Below are 24,249 nucleotides of genomic sequence, written 5' to 3'. Positions count from 1 at the left end.
TTTCTTGTCTGTCTCTCTGTCCGTCCGTCCGTCCGTCCGTCCATCCATCCGTCCGTCCGTCCGTCCGTCCGTCCGTCCGTCTGTCTGTCTGTCTGTCTGTCTGTCTGTCTGTCTGTCTGTCTGTCTGTCTGTCTGTCTGTCTGTCTGTCTGTCTGTCTGTCTGTCTGTCTGTCTGTCTGTCTGTCTGTCTGTCTGTCTGTCTGTCTCTGCCTGTCTGTCTGTCTGTCTGTCTCTGTCTGTCTGTCTGTCTGTCTGTCTGTCTGTCCGTCCGTCCGTCCGTCCGTCCGTCCGTCCGTCCGTCCGTCCGTCCGTCCGTCCGTCCGTCCGTCCGTCCATCCGTCCGTCCGTCTAATAAGCCGAGGGTGGTGCCTTATGCTGACGCTTCCCTGTCGGTTGCATCTCGTGCAGCGTCGAAGTGCGACGCCACAAACACCACTAGTGTGGCTCATGACGGCAGCGTTTCGATAGTGCAGTTCTTTCCTCCCACTAGGTGTTGGCTTGTGTGGTGCCTTGCGTCCACATGTCGCACCCGCTTATATCTACACCAAGGTCAAAGGAGTTCAAAACGGAACGCTAAACAATGCTGTCAGTGTCACTGCTTCATGCTGCAGGCGAAACTGTAAATTTTCTTACAGCGAAGCTGTTAGCCTCTCGAAGTTTGGCATTTTTTCGTTTCTATCCATGCAGAAAATTATGACCTTCAGCAATGGCTCATACTTCCCTAAGCAAGCAAAAAACAGAACCATTCCACTCTTTGACGATGGAATGGCGGCAAAACCTGGCGACAGTTAAAGCTCGCAAATGCAAAGCAAAGCGCTTTCGCTGCCATTTCATCTTCACAGAGTGGAATGGCTGTCATTTTTTACGTTGCGAGTCGCACGTCATTGCTCGTTCGGAGGTACCCGGGCTCACGAGTACCGTTTTCGTTCAGCATCGCGGGAGCGTTCTTTATCAGTGGTCGTTTCACGCCTGCGCCGTTTGCATTTTCGTTGCTGTTCCCCCTGGTGCTCCTCGTCCGCATGTTGTTCTTCAGGTGTACGAACTATGCGTGTCCACCCCATCAATAACGCAGCTGTTTAGCGCCTACACCTCTCCTGCTTATATATTGCGTTAGCCTTGACTTCACGGTATTATTCACGGAGAGCGTTCTAATCTGTTTCGCATTGTGGCACCTGTGCCACCACACTGCACCCGTTTGGGCTTGTTAGAAATCGCTAAGTCCGTTTCTGTTGCCTGACGCCGGAAAAACTAACGAAGGTTAGTGATTTAAAGCTTTCGCTTTAAAATTCACTGGCTCATCGCCCTCAAAATGCAGAGGCTACATGCACTCTGGAAATTGAAGCAAATAGTGCATAAATTCATTGGTATCAACCATACAACGTACATATCAGCGTACGTTTCAGTAAAAAGCAAAATAAAAGCAAGCATCTTTAATCATAAGCAAAGGCTCATACCTCCATATGCAAGTGAAAAATGGAATCGCTCATAGCTTCAGGTAGAGGCTACAAGTGCTCAGCAAAGTAAAGCGAATAGTGCATGCATTCATTGAAATACAACGCACAAAACAGGATACGTTTCAATAAAGAACAATTTCGGAGCAAGCATCTGAACCATCAGTAAAGCATTGCATGGTCTTCTCAGCAGTTGCAGCAATGATTTCGCAGTCGCTTCACTTGACATCCACTTTCGCAGAGCCGAGATGGCCAGAAATTTTTAAAACGGAGCTTTCTTTGCCCCTTTCTTCGACTTTCCCGTTGCTGCTGGTGCTATTGGTGCTGCTGCTGCTGTCTGGTACACCCTGTCGGGCGGTGGTTCAGAATGTGCATATACATAGAAGGAGCATGGCAGAGAGGAAGTGAGATGCGGGAAACTCGGTCGGACCGCACCACGTCGATTGCGCACAATGCCCTCTGGAGCTCGCTGGCCTTCGCTACATTATCCTCTTGACAGTTGTAATTATCCATGACCCCGAGCAAGCGCTTACCTTTCTACTAAAGTGTAAGTCCAGAGGGAAGCTACATAGAATAGTAGAGATGAGATGGAAAGGAGGCAGAGAACGGGTGGAACCGACGCAGTCACGAAATGAGTGAATAACACCTTACAACTCTTCGCTAGCAGTTCCCATACAAATACAGATGGGCGGGGGGGACACACACACGCTGCTGCTATGGACACGACAGCGGTTGCAGGCATACGGGATGAATTTAAGTTCAAGGCACGGTACGGCACATTTATGCTATTTCAGAAAAATAAACACCATGCAAATTGGTCAAGCGGACAACTTACGCAGGGCGTGCCGAGGCAGAGTTGCATTAAAGGGTCTAGACGACACTACGAAGTGGTCCCACTTCAAATCAACACTTCTATGCCCAGCGTGGTAGCTCTGTATCTATGGTATCGCTCGATGTTGTGGGTTTAATTCTGGCCGCAGCAGCCGGTATTTCGACCGGGGCGAAAAAAAAAAAACGCTTTTGCACTAACATTTAGGTGCCCGTTAAAGAACGCCGCGGTATCAAAATTAATCCCGAGACTACCACTATGGCGTGTCTCATAATCTGATTATAATTTTGGCACGTACAGCCCCATAATTCAATTAAGGTTTGTTACTTCCACAAAGATGCGATGTGACATGTAAGGAAATGAATTAGTCTAACCCTCTCAGACGTTATGAAGTATGGCACACAACAACTGCTGAAGCAAACACCTCCCCTTATGTGTTCTGTATAATACGCAGACAAACAGTAGTGGTGCACGCAATGTAACGTTACACGTCAACTCATATCACTAAACGTTCCAGAATTTGAACATTCATGTCAGCAACACCACCAATTATCGTCAAAGGAAACTACACAGAAAGCTTCCCTTACATCGATACCCGCAGTGCGTGGGATCTCCATAATTTTTTGGGACTAAGATACAAATATCTTTGCCACCCATACGGGGCTGATAGAAGCAAAAATGATATAACTGTCATAGAAATGCAACTGTAAATTATTGAGGTACACCGACGCGTAGCGAAGCTGTGAGGGCCTCGCACGCGCTGTACAGTTGCTTTCGACGGCGTCTTCTTGCACAGTGGTTGCTGCGCCATGGTATTAGTTCTGACGCCGCAATGTACCTGAATGCGACCTTCTACAGTGAAACACGGGAGGTTAATTGAGATGTAGCGCAGAAAAGAGCATCAGGAGAAGGAATCCGTTACGCCTCCGGTACAGCGTCCCACGAGCATTCTCTCGTCACACGAGTGCTTTGAAACCTATAATTTTAGCGGGCATCGTTCCTCATATATCCGTTCCATGGAACTGAGCGGAAAGCCAGAATGTGAAATACCTCCAAGCGATGACTAGGAAAACATGTAAGCCAGTTCTTGCAAGGCTAAGCGCCAAACCACGCCCTCCGCACAGGCTGCAATCGTTTGCTCTTTTGTCTGCAGTGGCACTACTAGAGGGGGTTTCTATCCCTATAGCAAAGTTTGCCCTACGTTGTGTGTGACCAAAAAAAGAAAAAGAGGATCATAGTTTTTTCTTTACTTCTATTTCTCGTCCATTGCGCCACCCGAATGCCCGTGTCTGGTGTTTTATGCTTCCTCGTTCAATTTATGATGTTGTCATTCCTTTTTTACTCGCACATTTACGCGTATTTCTAAGAGTGAGATGATTCGCGATTTCTTTCTCTCAAGGTTAATTATTGTGTATTTAGCCTATTCCAAGTTCAGCACATTTCAATACTCCCATGGAACTTTTCAATGCGGCAACGTTACTTGCACTCCGCGTCCTCGTTAGGTTCAGCAAAAGTGCAGTTTCGAAAATAGTGCCTGCTAACACGTTCCCTGCACTAGTACTTCAATGCTCTGTAGATGTGATTTCATGATTTCCTTTTATGGTAAGCGGGCTTCTCAGCTCAGAAATGTAGAGTTTCTTTCTTAACAAGTAGAGGACGCGCGTTAAACTACTCAAAGCCAGGCCAGTGAAGATTTCACCATGGATAATTTATATAGGCGTGCACGTGTGTTGCCTATGGGTAGTGACACGAGAATCTCCTTGCCAACGAATTATTTACCGTTGAGTTTTTAGAACAGCTAGTAATGCGCAACCAGTCCGCGTAAATGCTATTTTACCACTCTATAGCACAGCCACGATGATAGTGCCTGTCCTATAGTGGTATTTCATAAGAAATACTTGGATGTTTATTTGGAAGTTGATGATTGAAGATGTGGATTTATTATCGTGGCATCTTAGTGTACTTAGTGCACAAGCCCATCTAATATCGAAAAAAGAGAGATGGATATGCACGCGGATAACATTTGGAGGCACCACCACATTCTCGTGAACCGCGCACTTCTTGCGGAGCAGAAGACCCACGTGAACCACACAATCACCCATTGGCAAGCGCTAGAAGCATAGGTTCGCTGAAGGGGCCATCCACGAGGTGTAGTTTACTAGTATTTCCCTTACTTTTGCTTAGCGCACGCATTTCTCATTTTCTTCGTGAAATCACAAATCTCTGTGGCAGCAGCTGCAAGGCAAGATGAACGTCGGTGGTGCAATGCAAAAGCGTGCTGCAATGCAAGTGCACGACCTTTGTATACACCATTTATCAAAAAAATGCTCTTGTACAGCGCACTAGACTAACGTAACGATAAACCGTTGGTCTTTTTCAGCGCAGAATATTAGCGTGCTCTGCGTTCGCTCGCACAGAATGGTCATGGTAAACCATATTTTACTGTAAAATTACAAGTACTTAGAACTCCGGCACCAATGCTCCATAAAAGAAGGTATAACTGTTTTGAAATCATCTCGTTACAATGTGTGGGCACTTCAAACGAATGCTCACGATTACTTGGCGTTCCATGTGAATTTGAAAGGCAATGAGGTTGCATTCTGCGCGCCATATAGTGCGGGTGCGACAGAAAGCATGCAATAGCCAACATGGTGAGTGTCTTGATGCGCACCTTATAGCAACGCGCCCACTGTTCCATGTCACGAGACCGAGCGTGCACTAAAGAAGGAGCACACGCGTCTCCTCCTTTGAGCCGATCGTGTTTGCGCACCGTATCTTAAAGGTTTTTCTGCGGCAGCTGCAAAAGCGACTCTTCCTGCGGGCGTCGTTCGCGCGGTCTTGGTGCGCGTCTGGTGCTGCAGGTCATGTAATCACAACTTTTATAGATACGGGGACGCGAAACGCAGCACGAAACGTTATCCACCCGCTGCCGGCACTTTTCATTTTGACAAAGTTGTTATAACGAATGATAGCGGTTATCGAGGGATACCTGTTGATGTTTGCCTCCGTGAACGTGACACTGTGCTTGTTAATTTATTTAGTGAGCGAATGTTTAGTACAATTTATAGGGCGAATTAATTTACAATACTTACTTCAAGTGCCTGTCTCATATCTTGCTATCGATACCGGCGCTTCGCCTTTCGAATGGAACTGCAACTTTGTAATTGCATTACCCAAGAAGCTTGAACAAAAATTAAAATTATGGGGCTTAACGTGGCAAAACAACTTTCTGATTATGAGGCATACCGTAGTGGAGGACTCCGGAAATTTTCGGCCACCTGGGCTTCTTTAAAGATTACCTAAATCTAAGTACACGGGTGTTTTCGCACTTCCCCCCCATTGAAATGCGGCCACCGCGACCGGGATTCCATCCCGCCACCTCGTGCTCAGCAGCCCAACACCATAGCCACTGAGCAACCACGGAGGGTTCAAGAAAATTGTGTCGAACTATTGGAGGAATCAATACTCTCCCTCAATCTCTTTAGGCAAAACTTCTGTAAACTTCAAAAATTATTTAGACTCGGATACAAGAGTAAAATAAACAAAGTAAAGAGCACTAGGTTCCTGTTAACTTCTTCCACCTCTGATGCAATGCTGTGAACAGTGCCCTGAAAATTGAGAGAAGAGAATGACAAATAATATTCTAATATTAATATGATGAGCTTTGTTTAATAAAGGTGATTCACTAGAGCATAAAATGATTTCCAGATCCGTCCAACTGTTACGATTAAAGTATTTTAAGAATTATAATTAAACTAAAACCTAGGTACAAGAAAACGACATTTAGTTGGAGTTTCGTGAGATAAAATATTTCTTGATATTCTCTTAAACAATCTGTTGAGATAATGTTGCTTGCCGGCACAGCGCTAATCTGTACGCTTTCACAAAAGCCGACATTTCACCTAGACTGATCCAATTGTCTTCAGGCACATCGACGTATTGAAAAAGAAAGAGCCACTGGCCTGCGCTGAACAAGCAGCGAAGTCACAGTTTAAGCTGAAGGAGCGGTTCCATAGGAGACCATCGTAAACTGTTTGCAGAGGTCAACTGGAATTAAAATGTATATTGAAAGTCGTGTTTTTCTTTGCATAAATATATTGAAGCACATTCAGTTGTGCATTATGGTAAGAAATGTAGGTCGAGAAAGACATGCACGAGGGCGATAAAGGTACTTTGATGTTTGAAAATAAAGCGTCCAATCAAGAACCAGTGCATGAAGAGGTCCATTGTGTATTTGACACAAATACCATTCCATGGTATTTTTGCTTACGCTGCACGAACGAGGAGTTGTGGGGATCCTGCGTGTTTACATTGAAATCACCCGTAACACATAGGGTAACATGTTGTTGAGGAACATGTTGTTGAAGTCCGAAATCTTGCCGCGTTGAGCCTCTGGTGACACATACGCAGAGGGAAACTGCTCACACGCTAGCAAAGTCTACGTCCGGTGCTCATAGGCTCTAGAACACAGTTTGCAACAATCAAGACTGGCTCATAACTTTGAATTTATGGTAGTACACATGCGTTTTCACCCTTGCTTCTCTGGGTTCGCAGAAGTTCTAGTTTCCCGAAAATATCAACTTTAGTAGCTTGTGAAAGAATGTGATGCAATTGTTGCTCTGCCACGATGTCAAAGAACACAAGACATAGAATTATTTATTCAGGCAGGACTTTTAATTTTATGGCCTGGGAAGTTCTAAATAGCTGAATTGATTTATGTAGTGTGCAGATGCCACATGCGACACAGCTTAACCACACATTCTTATGTCTTAACTTGAATCAGTGAAATCTTCAGTGCGCCGGTTCAATGCCTGTAGGTGGCCAAAACCTAAATTGTGGACTCTATATTGTGTTGCATCGTGCTTGTTACAATATTGCACTTATTTTTGGGGAACTTATATATAGGACGGTCTTGATAGAGTCTAAATCACTTATACTTCCCCGTTTATTGCCTTATTTCATTACATTTCATGCCATAAGGCCAACTTGCATCTAACCCAAAGCTATATCTAAGGAGCGCACCTACGCGCGAACATAATTCAATTATGGTTGTTTAGGCTGTTATGTTTCGGCAAAAGTGGTGCTATGGAACAAGTCCTTGTACGGAGTTTTGACGCATTATCAAGCACTTGTTTGCCTTGTGGTCCCTACCCTGGCGGCTATTTATTTGTTGTCAAGATAAGCTTGGATTGTATTGCAAGATGTCATAATGCAAGATGGTAGAAAACAACAAAGAAAATGCTGATATGGTGCATCTGACTGAAGATAAGCCATGTTCTTCGGCGAAAGCATAAGAAAGTTCACCCAGCAAGTAATCCGCCATAGCCAGCCCCTTAAGATATAACACTGAGTTTATCTTTAACTCTTGAAAAGACTTCCGAAAGCTCAGTACTGCACAATCTATTCTCGAAAAGGAATTGATTGAGCACTTCATTATTACTTACCACACAATAGCCCATTCAATAAGGTTCTTTTTTGTGTATGTAATGTTAGGGTGCCACAATTTTAACTGAAGTCGCTTTCTGATATCACATGTAATGCTGGGGAAATCACGCTGCTGTTACGGAGCCCCATGAACAAGAACGTAAATTTTTGCATTCGCATTCGTACAGTAAATTTATATATATATATATTAGGCCGATAGAAGAAAACACGTTTTCTCGTGAACAAAAGCAGAAAGGCCAAAGTTCGAAATGCGCCTACTTAACGGCTCATCATCATCGTCATCATCAGCCTGGTTACGCCCACTGCAGGGCAACGGCCTCTCCCATATTTATTCCACAATCCCGGTCATGTACTAATTGTGGCCATGCCGTCCCTGCAAATTTCTTAATCTCATCCGCCCACCTAACTTTCTGCCGTCCCCTGCTACGCTTCCCTTCCCTTGGAATCCAGTCCGTAACCCTTAATGACCATCGGTTATCTTCCCTCCTCATTACATGTCCTGCCCATGCCCATTTCTTTTTCTTTATTTCAACTAAGATGTCATTAACTCGCGTTTGTTCCCTCACCCAATCTGCTCTTTTCTTATCCCTTAACGTTACACCTATCATTCTTCTTTCCATAGCTCGTTGCGTCGTTCTCTATTTGAGCAGAACCCTTTTCGTAAGCCTCCAGGTTTCTGCCCCGTAGGTGAGTACAGGTAAGACACAGCTATTATACACTTTTCTCTTGAGGGATAATGACAACCTGCTGTTCATGATCTGAGAATGCCTGCCAAATGCACCGCAGCCCATTCTTATTCTTTTGATTATTTCAGTCTCATGATCCGGATCCGCAGTCACTACCTGCCCTAAGTAGATGTATTCCCTAACGACTTCCAGTGCCTCGCTGCCTATTGTAAACTGCTGTTTTCTTCCGAGACTGTTAAATATTACTTTAGTTTTCTGCAGATTAATTTTTAGACCCACTCTTCTGCTTTGCCTCTCCAGGTCAGTGAGCATGCATTGCAGTTGGTCCCCTGAGTTAACGGCTGGTTTTACCTAAATTACGCCGGCTGTACTGCTATTGCGTCATTGTCTTTTCGTTTCCAAGCGTGCAGCATAATTTTAGCACTTGCCAAAACATTGAGATATTGTTCCAGAACTCGCACTAGGTTATATTGCAAAATCAAAGCAGCTCGGTCTAAAAGATAGTGCCAGTGCAGTTACAATTTCTTTCCCCGCCGCAATGGGCCTTCGCACAAGATCAAAATGATTCGAGCAACCTACTCGGCAAAACGCGACTCAAGTTCTTCCGAACTTCGGAAATTCATTGAAGCATTTCGCTCTTAAACTATACCTAGGTTTCAGTTTTCATCTTCCATTCGCTATGGTTCACGCACTGCTGTAAGTGTGCTATGTGGTTCATGTACGCCCTTTGTTGCAGCTCTTATAACACTCTTGAGTGCTCATTCGCAATCACTAAACGACGAAAGCCCGCCATTACTTATGCCAACCAAGGAAAAGAATATTGTGGAGTACTGGAACGCATGAAAGAAAGGCTCGTTATTTTTGGAGACATATTGACTGCGAATGAGCTAGGTTACTCCTCACGCCTGTGATGAAAATGTGTGTAACCAGAACAAGGGGGAAGAAGGCGTTGCTACGAGTAAACGAACAGATATGCGTAAACAAACTGAAGGCGAAGCGATGTCGTGGACAGCAGAAAAGAAAGAAATGAGGGAGCCTGAGACTACAGCGTATCTGAATTGGTTGCGCCAGATTTTACGCAATGCATTCACTTTATGTGCGCAGCCTAGTGGCTCTACTCTTCTAATCACTCACTGTTGTCGCGTTTTAACGCGATAGCGTTAGGGAGCTCGTGCCGCAGAAAAGCCGGTGTCGTCGGCGTTGGTGTCGGCGTCCGCGGCGTTGACCGTGAGCGATAAATCACGGCAGGCACTCCATAAATAAAAAGCGACTTCCAAGATGGGCTGGGTGGGAATCGAACCAGGGTCTCCGGAGTGTGAGACGGAGACGCTACTACTCAGCCACGAGTTTTTTTTTTTCGATGCTTCCAAGAGGTACAAACGCGCCTCTAGTGAATGCGGTGTTGCCTTCGAAACGAGCCGTGGAAAGTTATACTGCGGTGTATATCGGTAATTATGAACATGTAACTTACAGAAGTCGCAATTACACGAGTAGCGAAGTGCGTTTCGCTGCATTTCTTCTGCGCTTTCCGCACACGCAGAGCCATCTTGCGGAAACACAGAAGACCCCCTCCTCTCCATGTACGGCGCTGCCCCGACAGATGGCGCGCCACGCGCACACTGGATCTGTCGCGGCTCGGACTCTCTCCCCTGACAACGCTTCGCCTTGCTCCCTCTGCAGAAACAAGCGTCCTTCCTTTCTTTAGATCACTATCTGTCTATCTCTCTGCCCGTGCTGATCACGACGTTTGGCTGGCGTGCATCATTTCCCCCTCCGGGATACCGAGTTCTTTGGTTCGCTCCGCTTGCTCAGGCGCACGTTTCGTTGCTGCGCCGAACGCTGCGTTGCTCGACCATATGGCTCGACGCTCACCGCGTCCGATGCGGGGCGCCTCGTAAGTGATGGCTGCCCATTGTCTTACACCCCTTGGCGGGTCGACGGGAACGCTGTCGCGTTCCACTCTTGAAGGCGAAGCTTAAGTGTCCTCCAATTTTTTTGCGAAGCATATTACGAGAGCTCAAGCCAGCTCCTCAGGCGCGGCGGTGTCGCCTTCAATACCACGTGACACCGTGACGTCACGACAGAGGAGAAACGGGGCTCCGACTCGCGCCGTCGCTCGCTGCGTCGCGGCGGTATATAAGCAGCTGCGCTTGCCTCTGCTAGACATTCACAAGGTGCGATGCCTCCTGGAGGCAGAGCTGCTCGTTGGAATGAGAAGCGAAGGTTGCGGCGTGCTACAAAGACTGATTTTCTAGGTGGCTTTGGCTCAACTCTTGCAAGGTGGGCTGAGTGGGAATCGAACCAGGGTTTCCGGAGTGTGAGACGGAGACGCTACCGCTAAGCCACGAGTACGATGCTTCAAAGCGGTGCAAAAGCGCCTCTAGTGAATGCGGTGTTGCCTTAGAAACGAGCTGTTTCTAAGGCTCAAGCCTGTTTCACATGATGCGATTTTCGTCGCACCGGAAGTGCGATTTCCGTCGTTTGCGATGAAAATCGCAGTCGCAGTGCCGACCCCCCGATTTTCGGCTGCGACCAACCGGTTGGTCGCACAGTCGCACCGTCGCACCGATCGCTGCGATTTTCCGTCGAAATTGCGCGGAGAGCTGTCAACGGAGCTATTGCGCCGGTTTGTTTTGATGGCGTCTCGCACGAGCAGTGCAATCGCGGAGACGTGGATCGTCGAATTAGGTACGTGCGCGAATTAAGGGAGAATAAAAAACTTGTACAGATTGCATTCTCCTATTGCTATGCGTTTGTTGACACGCTACACAGCAAATGAAGTGCATTTTCGCCTTTGCTTCGTGCGCCTTTGCGAGTTGTCAGTCCTAGGAGGTGTTCGATCCCCAGCAGACGACGAGGTCGTCACAATTTTCTTTTGTTGAGTAGCATGCAAAAATCGCGCTTACGGAGCAGCTTGAATTATTTCAACCTCGGCAAGGGCAAATGACAAGACAGCAAAGTACCCGAAGTTTCTACGTTGCGCTGAACGCGGTACCGTTCAGCTGCATTTTCTTGTCGGTTTTCAAGCATGAATTTACCGATTCATCTTGAAAGCTTATCTTGCCTCTTATTAAATTTGACAGAGCAAAAGTGTAGGCTATCGTAATGAATTTGCTACGGTAGTATTAAATCCGTGGCTTGAATAAAATATTACATGCACGCTAAGTTGCACCTCTTCTCTGGAGATTTTTTTTTTCTTGCACAGAAACCAATAAACATAGGCTATGTTGCGGACTTTGTATCCTTACTGCATCTGTATGAACACTTGCTCTGCAAGGTAATCAACTGTACAGCTAGCAGATTAATTAAATTGCTTGCTATAGAGGCAAAGTGACAACGTACCCTCCAGCACAATTATGTAGAACTCGTGCAACAATGCGAAAAGCAGGCAAACGGCCTGTTCTTGTGGGGATAAAACAGTATAAAACGACACGCTGAAGAAAAGTAAATCAAAACTGTGCAGTGAAGTCAGCCAGTACAAGCAGTTCTTGCACATTCACAGCGGATCAAGTGTGCAGAAACATGCCTTCCATGTTTCTAGTAAGTTTCTAATAAGTTTGTGATCACATATATTAGTGTGTAAATCCATATAACGATATCCGCTGCGATTATTATTTTTATAAGTAATGAAATACCATGCTACTTGCAAGAACATATATCACCCAAGGATTTCAGAACAAATTTCTGCATTTAAACTATACTGACACGTGTATTTATATTTATCGGGCGACCAGGTTTCACCGCCTAACAAATCTTATCGCGCAGCGCGGGACGCGCTTGCATGTATCCGAAGTTTCTGGAAAGTTATCGATGCTTCTATCCGCGTGTCTGTTGTCGCCGAACCTTGTGTTATCAGATTTCATCGCGTGACATGAATGGTGTAGAACTTTGTGGAAGACACGCGGGTCCCATCAGGTAATCTGGAACATTCGACGACTGATCTATAAAAGCCGACGCGCTTGACCCGCTGATCAGATTTTCGACGATCGCCGACCGTGTTCGCCGCTATCGTTGTGCTATAAGTGTAGCCTGTTTTTGTGGGCACAGGTTCGCCCAATAAAAGTTAGTTTTCTCGTTCACAGTATTGCTACTGTGTTATTGCTTCTTTCTTCACCGTCACTACCACGTGACATCTGGTGGAGGTGCTTTTCGTCCATGTACAGGACGCCCCCGACAAGCCGTGATCCCAGCCCAGACCGCGAACAGAACACCAACGTAATCCCGGACCACCGAGCAAGCCGCCGTCTTCAACAACTGCCCCCGGAACACGGACTTCTACCTGAGAAGACCGAGAAGATTGTGGCCAAGGCAACCGCAATGGCAGCCCCAGCGTCCCCCATCGTCCTGCAGCAGCCCAGGGAACCACCGACGTTCCGCGGTTCCACATTTGAGGACCCGGAAACCTGGCTGGAAACGTATGAGAGGGTCGCTACGTTTAACAACTGGGCAAGCGACGACAAGCTACGACATGTCTATTTCGCATTGGAGGACGCCGCCAAGACGTGGTTCGAGAATCGAGAAGCCACCTTGACGACGTGGGACCTCTTCCGAAGCGGCTTCCTGAAAACATTTCAAAGCGTCGTGCGAAAAGAGCGAGCCCAAGCTCTACTGGAGACAAGAGCGCAGCTGCCGAATGAGACGATCGCGATTTTCACTGAGGAAATGAGCCGTCTGTTCCGCCACGCTGACCCAGAAATGTCCGAGGAGAAGAAAGTACGTCTACTGATGCGTGGCGTAAAGGAGGAACTTTTCGCCGGTATGGTAAGAAGTCCACCGAAGACCGTCGACGAGTTTCTTCGTGAGGCGACGAGCATCGAGAAGACACTGGAATTGCGGAACCGGCAATTTGACCGACGCACCAAGCCAACAAGCTACTCCGGAATTCAATCACTGGCCACGGACGATTTATGCGAGACCATCAGGGCCATACACAATATGTGGCTATTCAATAAAATACCATAAACTGGGCTTTTTTGCCATGACAAATTTATTCCAAACTTTACTTACATACAGGCAAGAAAAAAAATTATAGACAGAAATATTGTTCTTCAATTTGTTCACCTGCCACTGTGGCTATAGCATTCTGCTGCCAACACAAGGCGAGGGGTTGATTTGCCAGCCATGGAAGTCGCATTTCGATGGGAGTTGTAGGTGAGAAAAAAAGCTCTTGCACTTAGATTTAGTTCATCACCTTTTATTGAACCCTTACACTTCAAAATACTATTGCATAGGGGGGCATGCTTATGCAAAATCTAACACCAATAGAAAGCAAAGGGCAGAATTGTAAACCAACCATCTTTCGTGATAATTCGAGTGTGTAAATATTCATTGCATCGATATGTATTGTTCAACAGCACTGCACAAATAAGCATGAGCAGGTGTAGCAAGTACTCTGTCAGGAAGCTGGTTCTACAGATGTATAAAAGGCATGAATGCTCATACTACGTCGCACACATAGCACAAAGAAAACCTTTTTCGAGAGTTGTCCCTTCTGGCAGATATGAGTGGGACATAAGCAGCAGAAACTTTATTGCAGGACATTGTGTAATACTGCTTATGAAAGAGTGAAGAGAGTGAAAAGGCTTTTAACAGCAGTACCTCATGCTGCTCTAATAAGAGGAACGATAAGCAAAAACATTTCTGGTAGAGCACTTAAACAGCAACTTTCTGAAAGACAGAAAATTTCAGGTGAGAGTTGGAGGTACATTTGGCGCACACACACCAAAACACGGGCATACTACAAGAAACACTACAGCCTATGGTGTATTACAGTCCATGGGAAAGCTATCTTATACAGAAATCAAGAATGATGCAACAAGCCCTCGACAACACTGCAGACTTTCTTGGCCAGTCTGGCCTCTCGCTTTCTGATAAGTCAGCTCATATGGACGTCGGAAAAAAAAAAGAAAGACTAGAATCAAGAACTACCCAAGATTGCACATTGTGATCCACATAGCTGGACAAATATGCCCGCAAGTCAACATCCACAAATCCTCAGCTAGTGTAAGCCCGTGACGGCAGAGCCAGCACGTGGGTGAAACAATTATGCAATGCCTGGACGCAACTTCCACACCTGGTGAACAGAATAATCTCGAAATAATGGGGGTGGACTAGTGCATACTATAGAAAATCGCAGATGCTGTGCTTGTGTCCAAGGTATGGCACGGTATGAATTACCAGCAGCACACAAAAAAGACAACTCATCGAATACAGGCATCGGGTAGTAATAACAGGTCTTTCCAACTGTACCATGCTTGATGACCTCTATGAAAAAGAGCTGACGAACAAGCTCCTAGACGGAGTAGAGTTGCAGCCTGCAGCACAAATTCTTTGTCTCAAGAGCTCAGAACCTCGTCCCAAGATACTATGCCAGCTAGCATACGAGATGCAAAGATGACTACCCCTCCCTTCAGAAACACAACCTCGGGAGTACCTGAACTTGAAACACAACAGGCCCATACCGTGGAATATGGGGGCAAACAATTAGGGCAGGAGACTATATGCAACTGCCAAACACACAGAGGAGGTTGCTAATCATGAAAATGCAAGCAAACATAAGGCACATATAGTACACTCATCTGGCAATACCAGTGTAACAGTAGTATGACACTACATAAAACTAAACGCCATATAAGTGAGTACCATTCCAGGTCATCCTACACCTAGAAAAGCTGAACTGAAGGCAATCAAAGCAGCACTTGTAGTGCAGAATACACCCTGCATGGATTCACCAGAAACTGTCTGGGCCTGCACATCACACAAGATTGTCGGGAAAATCAGGAGATTGACACGCGACTTGCAAGCACATAGCCAGAAATTAAATTACAGAATACATAGCCATGCAGATATTTCAGGAAACAAGCGGGCTTATAAGCCTGACATAATAACTGAGAACTAGATGAGTTTGTGTATATTCATTATTAACTAAAGTGCTACAGATAGACAACAGACAAGAAAGAAGTACTCGGTGTGTTCACTTCGTTCCTGTCCATCGAATTTCTGTTGCAGTATAGCTAATGAATTCATAAGGCTGCACAGGAGAAGAATGATACCTCTGCCCAAGGGCCCGATCTCACATCCAAATCCACGCGTGTGCACACACACACACAAATGTTGCAAGAGTGGATAGCATGAAGCAGTATCAACAGGATGACACTAGATATGGATGAGGACGAACTTTCAACTGAGGTTCATTTGTAAAAATGTGGCGAGTTATATAAATTAGCACAAAAAAAGGACGATGAGCAAAACGAGAACAAGGTGAAAGCAGGAGCCAACGTTTCGACAAGTGGACTTGTCTTCTTCAAGGTCCACGTGTGAAAACGTTGGCTCCTACTTTCACCTTGTTCTCATGTTGCTCATCGTCTTGAATTTCCATCTCCTGTCTTCCCCGAGTTTTCCCCAGAAAAAGAAAGACATCTTTGAAGGATAGATAAAAATTGGTGCTTGATACAGACAAACATAAATAAAGATGCTACAGAAAGAAAATATAGAAAAATTCCAAGTGCAAGAAGAAAAAAATCATTACAATTGCCAATCCTGCATGCCAGCACCTTTCAAGAAACTTTGTTGTTATTCCAATAGACGGACTGACAGCTTGTTTATGCAAGCACATACTTCCAGTTCCATGCCACTGGGAAAAAAATGAGTTTCCTGGAAGGTAGCCACATGCACACTTGATGATCACAATGTTTTTTTTTCCCTGGACTTGTATATCTATATGTATTTTCTCCCTTTCCTGCTTTTATGTTTGGTTTCATCAAGCACTAGTCTTTATCAGGTTTTATTGCTGTACTACTTTGTGGTAACCTTTATAGATCACTGCATTTTCACAATAAACCTTTTAATCAGAAGTTAGCATACCCTGTTCTTACTGCTTCACACTGTACATTCTTGCTACATTGGCCAAATAAAAGATTTTATAAGGTATCATGAGGGCCATTAAAGTGACTTGTTGCAGTCTAAAAAAAAACGAATAGCCTGGCTGCAGATGGCACCAGAGAACACATAGGACAAACAAGAAAACCGAGATGATCTAACAACCAAAAGTTTAATGTACACACCGAGTAAATGCTCGCTGACAAGCAATAGACTGAACATGCACAAAAAGGAGAATCAAAAATTCATGTGTGTTTCCCGAGAGGAAATGCATCCATTTCTAACGGAGGCCGTGCTGACAGGATTAACCCAGCATTTTTAGATCTACAGCTTGCGTAATTTCTCTAGGCAGCTGATCTGCACAGAATGCTAGCTTCTTCCTCTACAATGCACGCTCAGATGTGGAGAGTGCATTGTAGAGGAAGAAGCTAGCATTCTGTGGAGATCGGCTGCCTAGAGAAATTATGGATGTTGTAGATGCAAACACACTGGGAGAATCTTGTGTCAGCATGGCCACTGTTACACTTTCAGAGATGGATGCGTTTCCTGTTGGAATCTGTATGGACACACATCAGATCTTGCTTCTGCTTTTTGTGTAAATTCGGTTTATTGCTTGTCGAACAGCATTTACTCGGCATGTTCAATAAACTTTCATATATTAATACACCTCATGATTGCCTTGGTTTCTAGCAGAAAGGTGTTCATTCTTTTTACAGTGAAGCTGTATATGCCTAGGCGAAACACTCATGGTCCGATCCCAAAAACCCTAGTGTAGGGGTATGAGCCATTGTTTAAGGGGGTGTGAGCCATTGCATTCGTCTTGCATGATGGACGGCGACATTTCTTTTTGGGTAGACAGAAATGCTTATGCATTTCAAACATACATTTATCTGCGTATTATTGCAGGGAAGGGACACAGAGGGGGACGGGGTTAAGACAAGATCATGATGTCATTATTAACTCACAGCAAAGGTGTGGTGGGCCATTGGCTAGACCGATAGTGACGTCGTTTCTCTCTAGCAGCAGAGCACGCTAGCAGCAGTCTCTCTCCGACTTCCCAATAGGTTCGAAAATGTGTCCCTGTATTTAATTAAATGAAATGTGCAGCCCCGGTGTGTCACTTCGTAACTGCAGTGCATAACTGAGTCATAAACATTATGATTAATGCATTAAAAAACACAAGTGTGTAACATAATTCAGAAAGACTTTGATGGACCCGCTGGAATACCACAATGAACCACTCATTGCACTTTCCATGATAGTGATCTTGCAAAGTGCAATGTGTGGCATTCCAAATAAACAATGTGATAAACCCAAGCCAAACATGTGCATAACCTCATTAAGAAACACAGACATAACCAATAATATAGAAAGACTTGAATAAACCATTGAAATTAACCCAGTGATAAACACCGGGGCTGCACATTTCAGCTTTGCTGGTTTACTGTCTGTACAGGGTGCACGGGCAGTAACTTTTTCTGTTATTGTTTGTTAAGTATTGTATAATGTTGTGCCAGTAAAACACGGACTAGTTGGTGCAATGTATTGGCACTGCTTTTTTTGATGTTTTTTTTTATGTTGTGCCCTTCTTCCTTCTGTAGCTACTTTTCTATTCCCCCTCGCATAATACTCCAACCTTGCAGCCTGCGAGGTATATAAATAAATATGTATATAAGCACATGTCATTCATTTATCTGCATATACCTCGCATCATTTCTTGCTCAACAAACGTCACTGCATTGATGTCTCGCAGCGTGCATCTACATTAACTGCCATTTGCGTTTCGGTATGGTTTGTGAACAGTGTAATGCATAAAAATTACATTACATTAAGGTTGTGACCTATGCGGTGCATAAGCAAACCTTGCAAAAGATGACATGTTGGATTGTTGAAAATAAGACAAATTGTATATATCGCAGTTACTTTAACAGTATTTAATTGACCACTTGACAAAAACTTCACTTCGCATAGATTCCAACACGTACACTGAATATGCAGTTTTCTTCTTTGCTTATTAATGCAGTCGTTACTGCATGGCCACATTGTAGATTTGAAAACAAAGTGAAATAAATTTGTTTTTGCAATATAACAATATGTGTAGATCACTGCGATTGTAACACAAAAACTTGATACATACATGCACACTATAGGATGCAGATAAATGCTCAGGACAAACTCCAGAATGTTTGCATCCGGATACTTATGAAAGTGAACAGTTTCACTCCATGGCTGTCAATGAGAGGGAGAGAGAAAACTTAATTGTGTTCGTAGAACAAAAATGCATTGATAAGCTTAGACATATAGTCATTGCTTAACACTTTCGAAATGAATAATTATAGCTTGCTATCGACATTGAAGCAGCCTTTCGACAGCAAGAAAAGGAATAAGTTTCTCCAGCTCTGAACATTGAATTGCAGGAAATGCAAGCAGGCATAAAATTCTGCCAATACAATCTGTTTAGGAATACCAAATTGGAATAAACACTGAGGCTTGCATTTGTTCTTTCTCTGGCTGAGCAATCTAGTTTTAAATGACTCCCGTAAACACGTCGTAACAATGTTGATCTAATACAGGTTAAATGCATGACTAGCTTAAGAAATCCGGATGATTGCTATAAATTACAGTGAAGAAGCTATAATATCTAATAACATTAATAATATAATAATAATATTTATTTCCACAAAACAGGCTAACCTTGAGAGGCGTGCGAGGCTGAGCAGAAAGCTGAAAAATTCTACGGCAAGTCCGCCTGCCGTGGGCCTACGATCCTGCGTTATGAATAGCGCGTATTGATATGGTCTTCTTGTTAGAAGTTCCTAGTATACTACCAGCGCGAGACACGGGACAACAAAGTGGACGAGAAGCGTGTCTTTTAGAATGCTATGTTACAACGTACAGGTTTTTACAAAAGTGACGGTAACTGCTCGAAACATTTGATGCGTCGGCTTTTGCGCCTTTAGAAATATTTAGAGAGGGCTCCCATATATACATTCGCAGCGCGAGCGCGGCGATGGACGAACCAGGCTAGCGCTAAGGTTGAATTTCACAACACAATTTTCATTCCACGTCGTAATCACACAGATCGTTTGAGGCTTCGTTCAGGGGCACACGCGGGCGTTCGGGTTGGTGCTTCTTGTTGCGTTTGGCGTAAGAATATGGCTAGGAGCAGGCACCACATATGCGCAATGACGGGCAATATACACGCATCATTTCTCCAGAAGCTGACGCCGAGCACGGGTAGCGCGAGGATCTTGTTGGGCTGACACGACAACTTCGTGGCAGCCGAATTCCGAATACTGCATATACGGTGAGGGTAGCTATATGAACTTGTCGATAGGTCATCTTGTATATTGTTGTAGCGCAGGCAGAACGAAACGGTCATAGAAGGTAGATAAAATAACACACAGCGCTGAACCATAGAATAAAGAATCGCTGAACCACCTGCGAACAGCTGTTTACCATTGTTTACGTGCGCGATGTCGCACTGAACTACAGAAACCGCCGTCGCGCACTCCGAAACAAATGTTAACTTCAACACGTTTTTAAATTACAAAACAAGCATATTATTTGCTCCTAATAAAGAAAAGTCAACAATATTATAAGTTAAACGTTTTATTCATTACAATAAAATAATTGTGCAACGTGTGCCATGAAACCTGGCAGTAAGCAACCCTGGGAATCGCACCAGTCGCATTGTTAAAATCGCAATCATGTGAAATGGGCCCTCTAAAAATCGCTCTGCGACGCGTGCGACAGCACCGATTTTCGTCGTTCCAGTCGCAGCATGTGAAACAGGCATCAGGCGTGCGTCGCTTGCTCAGGCGCACATTTCGTTGCCGCGCCGAACGCTGCGTTGCTCGACGCTCACCGCGTCCAATGCGGGGCGCGTAGTCGCTGCGCCGTAGCACAGTCTTACATCCCTTGGCGGGTCGACGGGAACGCTGTCGCGTTCCACTCTTGAAGGCGAAGCAGAGTAACGCATGATTTCTTTCTTCGTCTAGCCGAACCAAATATAGCCAAGCAACAGCAGTTCACCAGGCTAAACAGTGGTTTAACAACTAAAATAAAGGCTAGTATGCTTCGCATCCTGGGCTTAACCTTAGCTAAGTCACAGCCATTTTTTTTATTAAGCATTGCTGAAAGTGATACCTTGTTCATCTCTATTTGCTTCTTGAGCATTGAGACCGCAACTGCGGCGATCAAACACTTGAGATGAGGTTAATGTCAGTGCTCTGCGGTGGTGAACAGAGATACTTCTGCAAGTATATAAACAAAAAGGCAACGGTCTTCGGCCGGCCTAGGACGAAGACGTTGCATTCTCTTTTTATAAATAAAGTTTATCACCAGGAACGGTGGGGCAGATATTATAAATAGAATTATTGCTGTATAGCATGAAGTTAGTTGCTTAGGCGCAACCACGAGGTTGCGCCCAAGGTATTTCTATCTTCGTCATACAAAATTATGCAGATCCCACGCACTGCGGGAATAGATCTAATTAAAGCTTGCTGTGTTGTTTGCTTTGACGATAATTAGCGATGTTGTTCAGTGTGAATGTTCAAATTCTTCGACGTTTAGTCCAGTGTGTTGACATTCGCTTGCACAGAAGGGTCATAAGAAACCAGTTTTTTTTTCTATAAAATTGCAAGTAATTAGAACGGTAGCGTCAAAGCTCCATAAAGCAACGTATAACTGTTTTGAAATGATCTCCTGGCGATGTATGGTAACTTCAAACGAATGTCCACAATTACTTGCTGTTCCATGTGAAGTTCAAATGCAATAAGGCCGCATTCTGCGCGCCATATGATGTGGCTGAGACAGAAAGCATGCAATAGCCGTGATGGTGGGTGGCGTCAGGCGGCCACTGTTGCAGATCACGAGATCGAGCGTGCGCTAAAGAAGGAGCACATGCGTCTCCTCCTTCGAGCCAATCGTGGTTGCGCGCCGTATCTTATAGGTTTTTCTGTGGCAGATTCCAAAGCGACTCTTCGTGGTGGCTTCGTTCGCGCTGTCTTATTGCGCACCTGGGGCTACACGTCATGTAATCGCAACTTTTGCAGATGCGTTGAAGTGAGACGCAGCACGAAGCCTTATCCACCCGCTGCTGGCACTCTTCATTTTGACAAAGTTGGTATAACGAAGGCTAGCGGTTATCGAGTGATACGTGTTGATGTTTGCCTCCATGAATGTGACACTATGCTTCTTAATTTATTTAGTGAGCGAATGTTTAGTACAATTTATAGGGCCAATAAATTTACTGTACTTATTTTGAGTAGCTGTCTCAGACGTTGCTCTCGCTACCGACGCTTCGCCTTTCGAACAGAACTGCAAATTTGTTTTTGTATTACCTAGGAGGCTCCAAGAAAATTGTGATGAACTATTGGTGGAATCAATACTCCCCCTCAGTCTCTTTACGCATAACTTCTGTAACCTTTAAAAATTATTTAGTTGGAAACAAGAGCAAAAGAAACCAGTAAAGAACACTAGGCTCTTGTTAACTTCCTCCACCCATGATGCAATGCTTTGAAATGTGCCCTGAAAATTAAGAGGTGAGGAAGACAAATTATATTTGAATAATAATAATGTGAGCATTGTTTAATAAAGATTATTCACTCGAGCATAACATTATTTGCAGATCCGTCCAAATGTTATGATTAAAATATTTTAAGGATCATAATTAAAAGCAATACTGAGGCGCAAGCAAACGACTTTAGTTGGAGTTTCATGAGACAAAATATTGCTTGACAATCTCTTAAGCAATCTGTTGAGTTAATGTTGCTTGCTGCCACCATGATAATCTCTACGCTTTCACAAAACTGACATTTCATCTAGACTGATCTAAATGTCTTCACGTGTATTGAGCTGTTAAGCAAAAAGAGGCGCAGGCCTGCGCTGAACAAGTAACGCAGTCACAGCTTAAGCTGGAGGAGCGTCTCTGTAGGAGACCATCATAAACTGTTTGCACAGGGCAGCTGCAATTATTAGGTATATATAAAGTCGTGTTTTTATTTGCATAAATTTATTGACAGACTCTCACTTGTGCAATATGTTCGGAAATGTAAGTCGAGAAAGACATTCAGGACGGCGATAAAGGTACTTTGATGTTTGAAAAAAAAAGTGCAAGCAAGAACCAGTGCGTGAAGAGAGCACATTGTGTATTTGACACAAATTCCATTCCGAGGTATTTTTTCACACACTGCCCGAACGAGGCGTTGTGGGGATGCGGTGCGTTTACATTCAAATCACCCGTACCACATAGGTGAACACATACACAGAGGGCACCACAACGCCCTCGGATTTACGCAGTGCTCACACGCTCGCAAATTCTACGTCCGGTGCTCCTACGAGTTCTAATGGCATAGGCTAATTTTCTCGTTCTTATATTGCCACACCCGAGGCACTGTGCTCAGTTCTAATTGCTGACACCACACAACTGCAGCCGGTGATGCATGCATCCAGTCGTGCAGGACGTCAAACGAATATGCAGCCAAAGAAAATGCACTGAAAGAGCAGATGGCAAATCGGTGGGGCTGATCGAGCAGCGCAAGAAGCATTGCACTTCCGCAGCGGTTCTCTGCTTGCGAGGAGGCGCAATAACAGGTTAGGAAAGGGTAACACAGGTAGCGAGACTACGCGGCTCACATGTCACATGGCTTGATACGTGTCACGAAATGACACAAATGGAAAATTGACGGTCCAACGCACTCAGTCCGTGGTAACATTAATAAAAAGGGAGCGTTTAATACCACGCGCGCATCACTTCTTCTTCGCTATGTTTCTTCTAAATAGCGTTTTCTCCCTTTTAAAGGATGCAGCGTCCTAATGAAAAAATTAGGCGTGTGTATGCACGAAACATTAAAATGCGAATCGCTTGGATAAGCGTGGCTCGGTACGCACAACATTGTGCAAGTGCTGTGAAAGGTGAGCACGTATCGACGGCACGCGGTGCGCTTGTGACGTTGTGCGACATCTCGCGCCTTACGCGATAGCTGCAACGGACACCGGTTGCCGGATTAGGCGGCAGGCACCATCACCAACCAAAACGGTTATTGGAATGAGCCAATAGCAGCCTACGCTGTAAAAGAAGGTACTGAAGTATTCAGGGCATTATGAGCTGCATCAAGTGGGAAACTAGTTCTTGTTCTTTCTGGGAAGCTTGCTTACCTAATTCTTAGCCAGCTGGGGCACATCCAGGATCTCCGGAAATATTTGTTCAGCGGCGTCAGTCCTGCACGTCATTGCGCTATCGCTAAAGTCGCCCTTAAAGTCGCCCCACATTTTACCTATTGCCGGCGCTTTCTGACCCTGATCCTTTCACCGTCGTCGCCCGTCCGGCGTCGGAAAGGATGCCCAGCCACTCGAGGAGCACGCAGACCATCACCAGCTCAGCGTCGCGCAGTGTTGCCATATGGCTTTAACTTGAGGCAGGGTGCTAAGTGAACGAATTATTCTTGCTTGTAGTCCCTATGGCTTACATGTAGTTTTAAGGCATAAAAGAATATTCAAAGCACCGCTCACAAAAAGTTTGAACAGCTGCATTCGCAGATGGCACCCCGTCTTGCCGACAAGAGGTGCGTCCTGCGGCGCCGCGCAAGGCCAATTGTTTGCCGTTGGTATCGTTTGCGAAGGTTGCCAGCTGCATTGCCACTATCGCCCGCTCATGGGCTCCGCTAATGGGCTCCTTCCAGCTCTGGTGGCGGCGTGTTCTAGCATGTGAAGACTTCCGCACAGGGCCGATCTTATCATTCGTTTATTGTTTCCAGCGCTAATTCCTCCCCTTACGAATCTCAGACATCAAAATTGCCAAAGTTTGCTATAAGGAACCAAACGAACAAAGGTTTAGAGGGCTTCGTTGCTCCTTTAATACGTTAAAATCTGCCGAGTATTTCTCCTCGTTTTTATACCTTACTGCTTGATCCGCGGTTTTGCGCGTGCTATCATTGTATGCTTCATATAGCACCCG

At 45.0% G+C, this 24,249-nt stretch overlaps 1 long non-coding RNA gene across 1 annotated transcript in view; it reads right to left on the bottom strand.

Moving 5' to 3' along the window:
- LOC135899768 (uncharacterized) overlaps positions 1 to 23,755 on the bottom strand; it is a 73,799-nt gene extending 50,044 nt beyond the window's left edge. Inside the window, exons 1-2 of the long non-coding RNA XR_010563716.2 lie at positions 23,570 to 23,755; positions 23,451 to 23,514 (exon numbers count right to left, since the gene is read on the bottom strand). This is a non-coding gene — a long non-coding RNA (uncharacterized lncRNA). The remainder of the gene's footprint in view (positions 1 to 23,450; positions 23,515 to 23,569) is intronic.
- Between the last annotated feature and the right edge of the window lie 494 nt (positions 23,756 to 24,249).

The sequence above is a fragment of the Dermacentor albipictus genome, chromosome 5 (genome assembly GCF_038994185.2).
Source record: "Dermacentor albipictus isolate Rhodes 1998 colony chromosome 5, USDA_Dalb.pri_finalv2, whole genome shotgun sequence".
NCBI classification, from domain to species: domain Eukaryota; kingdom Metazoa; phylum Arthropoda; class Arachnida; order Ixodida; family Ixodidae; genus Dermacentor; species Dermacentor albipictus.
This window is presented reverse-complemented; position numbering and strand designations above follow the sequence as displayed.